The sequence below is a fragment of the Lynx rufus genome, unplaced genomic scaffold (genome assembly GCF_022079265.1).
Source record: "Lynx rufus isolate CCGP_SWC_20201006 ecotype Redwood Valley unplaced genomic scaffold, mLynRuf1.p SCAF_5, whole genome shotgun sequence".
NCBI lineage: Eukaryota > Metazoa > Chordata > Mammalia > Carnivora > Felidae > Lynx > Lynx rufus.
This window is the reverse complement of record NW_025814867.1, coordinates 124,220,943-124,232,984: the sequence shown is the minus strand read 5'-3', so window position 1 is coordinate 124,232,984 and position 12,042 is coordinate 124,220,943. Positions and strand designations below refer to the sequence as shown.

The 12,042-nt window shown below is 37.6% G+C and overlaps 1 long non-coding RNA gene across 2 annotated transcripts in view; it reads left to right on the top strand.

Annotated features, from left to right (window-relative positions):
* Positions 1-2,783: 2,783 nt before the first annotated feature.
* LOC124526712 (uncharacterized) overlaps positions 2,784-12,042 on the top strand; it is a 173,560-nt gene continuing 164,301 nt past the window's right edge. For both annotated transcript variants that reach the window (XR_006965722.1, XR_006965723.1), the window contains exon 1: positions 2,784-2,963. This is a non-coding gene — a long non-coding RNA (uncharacterized LOC124526712). The remainder of the gene's footprint in view (positions 2,964-12,042) is intronic.

Here is a 12,042-nt window from a genome sequence, read left to right as displayed (position 1 = left end):
AGCCCTCAGCTTTTCTTCCTTGAAGCAACTCCCACTGGCGGCATCCTTTTCAAATATGATGCGTGCTTTTCTTGAAGGCGACCTTCTCAAAGTTCTGAGAATTTCTTGTTAGGGCGGTATTGCAGACAGATTAAAAAAAAAAAAAAAATCACAGTAAGGGAAGGGAACAGTCAGTATGGACATAGTAATACCTGGGAGGATGTTCACACCACTGCCTAACCAGAACGCCTGTAGATTTTTCCAGTCTCATGAATTAACCAAAAAAGTCCCGATCCTGGAATCATCCCACGAATACTGTGATGTGCTGGGACTATTCTCTGGGTTGCCAATGGCTGAGAATTGAAACCATGTCAAGAACTTTGCCCATTTCCCATACCTCAAAAACAAACAGAAAAGAAAGGAGAAAGGAAAAAAAAAAAAAAAGACCTTTTGTCTGTGTTCATAATTGCAACAAACGTTTCTCAATGATTGAACTATCCTTGATGAGACAAATAGTATTATAGAGAAAAACGTTAAATTGGACTTCAGCTGTACCCCTTATTGGTGAAGTGCTTGTGCAAGAAATCTCTTTTCCTCTTGGCTTAAGAATGGGGGACCCTACGTAAACTTCCCCAGTGGGAACTTCTGTTTCTCCATACCCGTTAACTGGCTTGTCAACGATTCTGTTTTGAGAACACAATTTTATGTACATCCAGAGAATTGGACCCACCAACCCAGGAGTTTTCAAACTACTTTGAACCTAGGAACTGGAAAGACTGGAGGATCTCTTTCCCAGTTAAGATTTGTCTGTGGAGAATCCTAGGGACTATGGAGAAGGAAGAGTGTGGATCATCACTGGCCTTGAATTTTAAAACATTCAAAACATTTTTTGCGCAGGCATTAATAACAGACTTGATGAGAGATATCTAGCAACCAAGGACCTCAGAGTGAAAGAGTGAGGAATCTGACAACCTTCAGAAAGGCATGTCTTAATTTTCCATGAAGATGGCAACATGCAAATGTCAGTAAAATAGAAAACGCTGTAAAACGACACTATAAACTCAGAAGCAGGACACCCAATAGATGCACAAATCTGTATCTCCAATCCTAACCTTTTCTCAGAAATCCAGGTTCATATCACTATCTGCTTACTGAAATTTCCATTTAGCTGGTCAGAAGACCTAAGCCAGCTATCTCCAAAATATACCCTAACACAGTCTTCTCATCCTTTGTTTGGTCACTCTTAACTGGAGCAGCCTCTCCTTTGGACTAACACATCTAACCCATTTCTTCCATCTAACCCACATCTCCCATTTTTGTCCCTTCTAATCCATTCACTAGTGTTTGTCAAGCTTTAAATGTGCATATGAATCGCCTGGGGATGTTGTTAACAGCACTTAGTCTCATTCAGTTCTGGGTGGTGCCTCAGATTCTGCAATTGTTTCAAGCTCAGAGGTGATGCTGCTGTTCCCGACTGGGGGTGAGGTTTGAGTTGTAAGGCTCTACACAAGAATAAATCAAACAACTTAAATGACATGCTGATTCACTCCGTTAAACATAAACTTCTTACCATTCCCTAACTAGGCTTCTTAATCTGGTCCCTATCTTTCCACCACTTTTCTCATCACCTTTTCTCATCTTTTCTGGCTTTACTATTCTGTAGAAATAGACTTTCCTGGGACTCACTCAGCACTTTGTAGCCTCTGAGACTTTTTATTTGTCCTTCTCTCTGTTGGGAATTCTCTTCATGACTCAGCCAAACATAACTGATTTCTTCCCAGCATTCTTTGAGATCTTAGCATAAATGTCCACTCATCTTAAGCCTCTGCTTCCACTAAAACTTCAGTGTCTGTTACAGCATGTTCTCTCCTACACAACAATTAACAAAACTTAGGTGTTTCTTTTTCTCTTTTATGTATTGGTCTCCCCCTTTAGAATATAAACTCCAAGAGAGCAGATACCTATTCTCTCTTACTCACTATTGAACAAGTATTTAATGAAGTCCCATGTGTCAACCCGTTCAGTTTCCTGGGTGCTGGGATTAAATTGTAAACAAGACGAGTTCCAGTTGTCATAAAGCTCACACGAGGTGGAGTGTTGTGTGCTTGTCAATTAACATATAAGAAATACTTCTCAAAGCACAAAATGCCCAATAATAAATGCACTGTAGAGAATTAAAGTTAAGCAATAATGTCTGCTTTAGTTCTCGTGGTTAAGGAGGGCCATTCAGAACTGACATTGAAGCTGAAGTGTGTAATGACGGGGAAGAAGCCATGAGACAAAGAACATTGCCAGTAAAGAGTTTGTGCAATGGGGAATGACTTTAGTCACAGAAAGAGACAATTCTAGGTACCTGTTACATAGTGAGAAGAATACCAAGAAGTAAGGTGTGAGAGCTAGACAGCTGTTTGATCATATAGGGCCTCTAATTTAAGTATGATAGGATGCTGTTGAAGGGTTTTGAGCAGAAAACTGATTTAATTTGATTTACATTAAAAAAATATTTTCTCTATGGAAAATGGATTATAGGGATAACAAGAATGGAAGCAGAGAGACTATTAGGATGCCACTGCAGTGCCTAATTAGATATATATTCCTTTAAATTTATCCATTAAAATGTTCTAAAACTGGATGAGGCAAAGGTTACGTAATTCTAGAAGTTTACCCAAAAATCATTAAAGTATACACTTAAAACAGGTGAATTTTATGGTGTAAACTGCACTCCATAAAGCTAGTTTAAAACTTTCTTTTACATAAGACTGTAAGAATCTCCTTACAGTGTATATAATAGCTAGCAAGTTTTGGTATCCCAGTCTCCAAACTAATATGCACTTATTTCTGGATTAAATTCTGCAGAGGCAGTAGCCAGCTAAACTGCCCCTCTCCCACCTTGTGAAGCCTTTCAGAGGACCCTGGAGGAACAGATTGTCATTTTGTCTTCAGACTCGTTCACCATCTAACCTCTCTATTTAGACTGCCAAATGGTGAGTGTTCAATGTGATGCTGGTTGTCACTGCCTGAAAATCAGAGTTAAACAAACAACTTTTTTTCAAGGGCAGTACGTAATAGTTTTTAGATGATAATGATTTTCAATTACTTTTGTGGTTTTGTCCTTATAAGTTGGGTGAGAATCAGTGACCTAAAAGTGAAAGGCTCTAACTTTTGTGACACATCCCCTAAGTATCTGGTCCCCTCCATTAGAACTTAAACAGGGGCACCTGGGTGGCTCAATCAGTTGAATGTCTGACTTTCAGCTCAGGTCATGATCCCATGCTTCATGAGTTTGAACCCTGGGTCAAAGCCCTGGGTTGGGCTCTATGCTGTCATCACAGAGCCTGGAGCCTGCTTCAGATTCTGTGTCTCCCTCTCTCTCTCTACCCCTCCCCTGCCCGTGCTCTGTCTCTCTGTCTCTTAAAAGTAATGTATACATAGATATATGCATATATACATACATAATATATATGTATATATTAAAAAAAAAGAACCTAAACAATTTTCCTTGGTCTCAGACTTACCCAAGCAAAATGGCAGTTTTTATTTCACTCAAGTTACAGGCTTCCTTTAGGCCTTTATATTATATCTCTAGTGATTATTTTATATATTTGGAATTTTCAGTACTTCTCAATTGTTCCTTATTTGAAAATTTTGCAAACTTTTTAGGCATAAAATCTTGTAAGAAAGGATCAGATACCTGAGTTCATCATACTGGACTTACTCTGAAAGAAGACTATAGTGGTTCTTTACAATAATAGCTAATAATAATAACACACTGCTTTCCACAGTCTAGACACTTTTAACCATTATATGGTGGTGGTGGTGGTGTGTGTAAAACCCTTAGTTAACCCTATGATGAAGGTACTTAAAGATGAAGAAAATTGTTTAAGGTAATGCAGCTAGTAAGACTCAGGATTTGAATCCAAATACAGCTTTTACAGTCTGTAGTCAAACAGGATCTGAATCCAGATATACATTTTGCAGTCTATAATTTTAAGAATTATTTTATCCTGCCTCTCAGAAAGATGAATATGAAGACAAATATGTAGAAGAGTTTTTTTTTTTTAAAGACTTTAAGACCAAAATTAGACAAAATTTAAAACACTGTGCATCTTGCCACTTTACCTGAATGAAACCCAGGTCCCTGGAAAACCTAACTAGTCCACAATAAAACAAAGAGCTAGGAAATAGGCAAAAAATAAAAAGTCTTTTTACATATAAAATTTAAATCACAAAAGCCCATGGATTACACCCTCATGCAGCTATCATTACTTATTATGGTGCCTTGAATCGTGGCTCCCCAAAATATATGTCCAGGTCCTAATCCCCAGAACCTGTGAAAGTTAACTTATTTGGGAAAAGGGTCTCTGCAGACATAATTAAGCTAAGGATCTTGAGATGAGGAGATCATCCTGGATTATCTACATTATCTGGTTCTTAAATCCAATGACAGTGTCCTTGGAAGAGATCTGCAGAGCAGATACAAGCAGAAGAGGTAGTGGCCATGAGGCAGAGATTGGAGTGACACAGACACAAGTCAAAGGTCAGTAGGCTCCAGAAGCTGAAAGAGGCAAAAAATAGATTCTCCCCTAGAGCCTCCAGAGGAAATGTGGCCTTGCTGACAACTTGATTTCAGACTACCCATCTCCAAAACTATTAGAGAATATATTTTTGTTATTTAAATCACATGAGAGGGGCGCCTGGGTGGCGCAGTCGGTAAAGCGTCCGACTTCAGCCAGGTCACGATCTCGCGGTCCGTGAGTTCGAGCCCCGCGTCGGGCTCTGGGCTGATGTCTCAGAGCCTGGAGCCTGTTTCCGATTCTGTGTCTCCCTCTCTCTCTGCCCCTTGCCCGTTCATGCTCTGTCTCTCTCTCTGTCCCAAAAATAAATAAACGTTGAAAAAAAAAAATTTAAATCACATGAGAGAAGAACTGCTTTAGGACATTAATTGGCTTATTTATATACCACCTATTCAACAAAGGAATTCAAGGTGGCTAATAAAAATACTTGCAATAAGTAAAACAATACTTGGAAAAAGCAAAAACAAAAAGAATAGAGAAAAATCTATGACATTTGAGTTCAGACCTTAGTTCCCAAGTGCCTAGTAGCAAAACCAAAACGGGAAAGATATCAAGTGTTTATAATTCTATAACCTTTGGAGCACCTGGGTGGCTCAGTCAGTTAAGTGTCCATCTTCGGCTCAGGTAATGATCTTGCAGTTCCTGACTTGGAGTCCTGCATCGGGCTCTGTGCTGACAGCTCAGAGCCTGGAGCCTGCTTCAGATTCTGTGTCTCCTTCTCTCTTTGCCCCTCCCCTTCTCTCTCTCTCTCTCTCTCTCTCTCTCTCTCTCTCTCTCAAATAAATAAACAATAAATTAAAAAAAAAATTCTATAAGCTCAAAATTGTGCCTTCTAGTTAGAAATGCCTCCATAAGTGATAGGAATTGAGAAACATTTTGAACCATATCCTTGGAAACCAATTTTAGATAAATACGAAGGCCTTCCCAGATTTTTTGTGGACAACAGTATGATAAGACAAGGACACAGACTTGAGAGCCAAGCTGCCTGAGTTTGGATCTCAACTCTCCTGCTCACTAATATGTGATCATGGGAAGTCAATCTCTGTGTTTCAGTTTCCATTTCTACAGGGTGGGAATGATAATAGTATTTGCTTTCATATTGAAAGGATTAAATGACTTAATACATATAAGATATTTAAAACTGGACATAGCATATAATAATCACTTAATAAATGGTAACATATTTCTGCACAAGCAATACTATAGCAAAGAAGAGTAATGTTTTTCATATACAATGCTCTCCAATAACCTAGATTAGTACAAAAGTAAGAAAGCATTAAGATCTTGAGGATAGTTCACACATACAGGGGGAATAAATATAACATCACTGAAACCTGACTTGGAATGTGATGGACACTAACACTGAGTCGCACTTTTCAAAAGGAAGCCTCTGATCAGAGACCAATATGTTCCATACATCAGTGCTGGTGAACAAATGTCTGTGACCTATCCACAAACAAAAAATACAGAAATCGGGAAAACATGTTTAGAAAGTTCAATATCAGTTTGAAAAATATAATCATAAGAAATTGGGCTTTATATTTGGTATTTAAATTTTTTTTTATTTCTTTAGAAAAATATTCTAGTTGTATTGTATGAAGCTTTCAATCCATGACTGATTACAGGGGAAAAAAAAGAAAAAAACTTTCCTTTGATTAGCCTTGTGCTATATACAACCAGAACCATTCTCAGAAAATCCTTTATCTGTGCAAATGCCCCAATGGGTACATACTAGACACTCCCAAATTCTCAGTAAACAAAACAAAACAAAAACAGAATAGGAATTGGAACTGACTTGGAACATTTTAATGAAATTATACTTATTTTACATATTCAAAGTCAAAGCTAAATTATTCAAGTAGAGCCAATCTATTGAAACTGCATTGTAAAATAACCATGCCGAATTATTTAGAGACAAAAGACAAACTGTGAAGTATGAGAAAATTGACTAAAATAGGACCCTGTTATTATTTTTTTTTAGGTAGAAATGTCTTCAAAGTTGCATAGGTTGAGCCAACTGACAATAAAGAAATAGGCAATGGATGACTCAAAAAACTATAAAAATGTCCATTTACTATACAAAATAATCTGGGTGCTTTACTACAAACCCAACCATGCTGTATTCTTCAGGACATGAAATTCTAACATTCATATGTTAATTTTTCACACTTTGGACTTTGAATACAGCCAAATTCTGGTCTCAGCTCTATCATTTATGAGCCATATGACCTTGGGCAAGTCACTTTTAGAAACTGTTTCATTTTCTATAATATAGATATAATAAAACTTGTCATTGGGAAGATATGACATTAAAACGATATCAAGACCATGACAAGAAGGATAGCAGACCAGGGTAACTCAGTTAATTCAGACGGGAGGAGGCAGAGTTGTGCTATTGTGGCTGTGTCTAATGAAAGTCAGGGCAGGTAATCTTACCCAACTCTGCCTTCACTCCAGTAGGATTTAGTGCAATGCTGTAATTGCCCCCACTTAAAAGACAAAGAGCTCTGATAATTTTGAGGTGAGTGAGTTATAATTATAATGGATTGTAATGCTTTAGAATACTGCTTCTGTTAAAATTGATGACAATCATCTTAAAAATGAACTTTTGCAATATTACATTTCTAAATCCCATATTGCCTATACTGTGTTTTTACTCAAGAGAATTACCTTTAAAACTACACTGTTGGAGAAAAAATGAAGCTAACCTAAATAAAATTCAGAAAATACTGTTTTGACTAGATTCTTGAAGGCTAAAAACAAAAAGAATTGTACATAAACACTATATTCTAGTTGATAAATTTATTTTTCACAGCAGTATGGACTAAGTATTCTAAAGCTACTCTGCATGTATACTGCAATTGGTTGAGCAAATAAGTAAATAAATTATAGATAATGGGAGCCGGATCTCATTCTGTCAGAGATAGAAGCTACAAATAAGCAATGGGGGAAGGGGAGAATAAACCCTGTGGTTCTGAAGTTAAAGTCAGAGATAGTGAAATGAACTCACCTACCCCCTCAAACACACACACACACACACAGATATTTTTAACATGTATACACATGGATTTGTATTACACACATATTTCTTAGCTCTGTCTGCTGAGAGGACATGAAAGCAATAACATCACAGTAACAACAAGCATACCCAGCACCGAGATCTTAGATTCTGAAAACCATTCTCCAACAAAAAGAACCAGGGGTCCTTGGATAAATGGCTGATTCTAGGGCTGGATAGAAAAATCCAAGATAAACCTAGAGAATTTAATAGGACCAGAAGGAGAGTGTTAAAAAGGAGAAGAAAAAGAAGAAAGATGAGGTGGTGGAGGAAGAGGAGGAGGAGTCTATGGGATCATGTCAAAAGGGCCCAAGGAGCAGGGTGCCTGGATGGCTCAGTCAATTAAGCATCCAATTCTTGATTTTGGCTTGGGTCAAGGTCTCACAGTCATGATCTCATGGTTCACGAAATTGAACCCTGCATCAAGCTCTGCACTGAGCATGGAGCCGCTTAAGATTCTTTCCCTCCCTCTCCCTCTGCCCCACTCCTGCTTGTGCTCTCTCTTTCTCTTTCTCTCTCTCTCTCAAAAAATATAAATTTAAAAAATAATTTTAAACAATAAAAGGACACAGAAACCAATTTGAGAAAGTTTCTCAAATAGTCAAAGCAGGATCCATTGAGCAGCAAAATAAATATTTAGTATTGGACTGTTAGTAGCATAAGCATACCTCATTTTATTGTACTTCACTTTGTTACACTTCACAGATACTGCATTCTTTGCAGATTGAAAGTCTGTGGCAATCCTGCATCAAGCTAGTTTATTGGCAACATTTTTCTAACAGCATTTGCTCACTTTGTGGCTCTGTGTCACATTTTGGTAATTCTCACAATATTTCAAACTTTTTTAATGATTAATATATTTGTTATGGTGATCTTTGATCAATGGTCTTTGATGTTACTATTATAATTGTTTTGGGGTGCCATGAACCACACCCATATAAAATGGTGAACTTAACAGATAAATGTGTGTGTTCTGTTTTCTCCATTGACTGGCCATTCCTTATCTGTCTGTCTCTCTTCAGGCCTCTTTATTTCTTGAGACACAACAATATTGAAATTAGGCCAATTAATAGTTCTACAAATGGCCTCTAAGTGTTCAATTGAAAGGAAGAGTCACATGTCTCTCACTTTAAATCAAAAGCTTGAAATGGTAGGGTGCCTGGGTGGCGCAGTCGGTTAAGCGTCCGACTTCAGCCAGGTCACGATCTCGCGGTCCGGGAGTTCGAGCCCCGCGTCAGGCTCTGGGCTGATGGCTCAGAGCCTGGAGCCTATTTCTGATTCTGTGTCTCCCTCTCTCTCTGCCCCTCCCCCGTTCATGCTCTGTCTCTCTCTGTCCCAAAAATAAAAATAAACGTTGAAAAAAAAATTAAAAAAAAAAAGCTTGAAATGGTTAAGCATAGTAGGGAAGGCGTGTCAAAAGCTGAGCTAAGTTGGGGCGCCTGGGTGGCGCAGTCGGTTAAGCGTCCGACTTCAGCCAGGTCACGATCTCGCGGTCCGTGAGTTCGAGCCCGATGGCTCTGGGCTGATGGCTCAGAGCCTGGAGCCTGTTTCCGATTCTCCCTGTCTCCCTCTCTCTCTGCCCCTCCCCCGTTCATGCTCTGTCTCTCTCTGTCCCAAAAATAAATAAAACGTTGAAAAAAAAAATTTAAAAAAAAAAAAATAAAAAAAAAAAAAAGCTGAGCTAAGCCAAAAGTTAGGTATCTTGTGCCAAATAGCCAATTTGTGAATGCAAAGAAAAGGTTCTTGGAGGAAATGTAAAGTGATACCCCAGTGAACACACAAATGATAAGAAAGTGAAACAAATAGCCTATTGCTTATATGGTGACTGTTTTAGTGGTCTGGATAGATCAAACCAGTCACAGTGTTCCCATAAGCCAAATCCTAATCTAGAGCAAGGTCCTAACTTTCTTTAACATTATAAGAGCTGAGAGAGGTAAGAAAGCTGCAGAAGGAAAGTTTGAAGCTACCAGAGGCAGGTTCCTGAAGTTTAAGAAAAGGACCTGTTTCCTTAACATCAAAGTACAAGGTGAAGCAGCAAGTGCTAACATAGAAACTGCAGCAAATCATCCAGAAGATCCAGGTACAATAATTAATGAAGGTGGCTACAGTAAACAATAGATTTTCAATGTATTGAAAAAGATGCTTCTGGTGGAAAAAGATGCCATCTAGGTCTTTCATAGCTAGAGAGAAGTCAATGCCTGGCTTCATATCTTCAAAGGAGAGGCTGACTTCCTTGTTAGGGAGCTAAATGTAGCTGGTGACTTGAAGTTGAAGCCAATGCTCATTTATCATTCTGAAAATCATAGGGTTCTTAAGAATTATGCTAAGTCTATTGTGATTATGATGTATAAAAGGAAAAACAAAGCTTGGATGACAGCACATCTCTTTATGACATGATTTACTAAATATTTTAAGCCTACTATTGAGACCTATTGCTCAGAAAAAAAAAAAAGAAAAAAGAAAAAAAAAGAAAACTATTCCTCTCAAAATATTACTCCTTATCAACAATGCATCTGGTCATCTAAGAGCTCTGATGGAGATGTACAAGGAGATTAATGTTGATTTCATGCCTGCCAATATAAAGATCTATTCATGCTTCCAACCCATGGATCAAGGAGTAATTTTGACTTTCAAATCTTACTATTTAAGAGGTGCATTTTTATAAGGCTATCACTGACATAGATAATGATTCTTCTGATGGATCTGGGAAAAATCAATTGGAAACTTTAGGGAAAGGATTCACCATTCTAAATGCCATTAAGAACATTTGTGACTCAATGGAAAAGGTCAAAATGTCAGCATTAAAAGAAATTGATGCCAGTCTTCATGGATGACTTTGAAGGTTCAAGTCTTCAGTGAAAAGAGGTAATCACAGATGTGGTGGAAATGACAAGAGAATTAGAATTAGAAGTGGAGCCTGAAAATGTGATTGAGTTGCTGCAATCTTACGATAAAACTTGAACAGATGAGGAATTACTTCTCATAAATGAACAAAGAAAGTGATTTCTTCAAATGTAATCTACTCCTGGTGAGATAATTTGAAGATTATTGAAATGACAACAAGATTTAGAATATTAAATAATCTTAGTTGATATAGCAATAACAGGGTTTGAGGGTTGACTCCAATTTTACAATAAATTCTATTGTGGGGAAAATGCTATCAAACAACATCAATGCCACAAAGAAATTGTTCATGAAAAGAAGAGTCAATGCTGCAAAATTTGTCTTATTTTAGGAAGCTGCCACAGCCACCCCAACCTTAAGTAACCACCACCCTGATCAGTCAGTAACCATCAATATCAAAGCAAGACCCACCAACAGTAAAAAGACTACAACTTACTGAAAATTCACATGATGGTTAACATTTTTTAGCAATAAAGTATTTTTGAATTGTCACAGACTTTTTTTTAGCTATAATTCTATTGTACACCTAATAGACTACAGCATAGTGTAAACATAACTTTCGTATGCATTGGGAAACCAAAAAATTCAGTGGACTCACTTTATTGTGATATTGCTTTATTGCAGGAACTAAACCTGCAATATCTCTGAGCTATGCCTGTAATAGTATTTATAACTCAAAGACCAAAGTAAATATTCACAAGTACATCCTAATATACATAATTTATTGACAAAATAATGAGGGAGAAAGGAAAGTGCTTCCTTCAGAAAAATTCTAAATAATTTATTCTCCCTCCAAGAGGTGGAGCTTAATTTTCTTCCACTGGAATGTGTGCTAGACTTTGTTACTTGCTTCAAAATAATAGGCTATGAAAAGAGAAAAACAGGAACTTTACAGTGCAGAAACCTGTCAGATTCCACCTTAAGTGAAAAAAAATTGACACCACTGGTGATAAGACATGTTATGATATAACCCTTGATAGGGTTTGATAAGAAGCACATTTCACTTCTGATATTCTTCCAAAAAATTTTTAGAACTTCTGATAAGTAAATATCAGATAAAACTGAATCAACGATGGTCTACAAAGCACCTGATGAATATTCTTAAAAATTATGAAGGAAGTAGGGCACCTGGGTGGCTCAGTTGGTTAAATGCCAGACTTCAGCTCAGGTCATGATCTCACAGTTTGTGAGTTCAAGCCTCATGTTGGTCTCTGTGCCGACAGCTAGGAACCTGGAGCCTGCTTCAGATTCTGTGTCTCCTTCCCTGTCTCTGCCCCTCCCCTTCTTGCTCTCTGTCTGTCTGTCTCTCTCAAAAATAAATAAACATTTAAAAAAATATGAAGGATGTGAAGAGGAAGGAAAGACTGTGATACTGTCACCAGCTGAAGAAGGCTAAGGATACATGATGACTGAAAGTTAAGTGGTATCCTAGCTCTCTTGATTCAAACTATACTACAAAGCTATATTAATAAAAACAGTATTGTACTTGCTCAAAAACAGATACGTAGATCAATGGAACAGAATAAA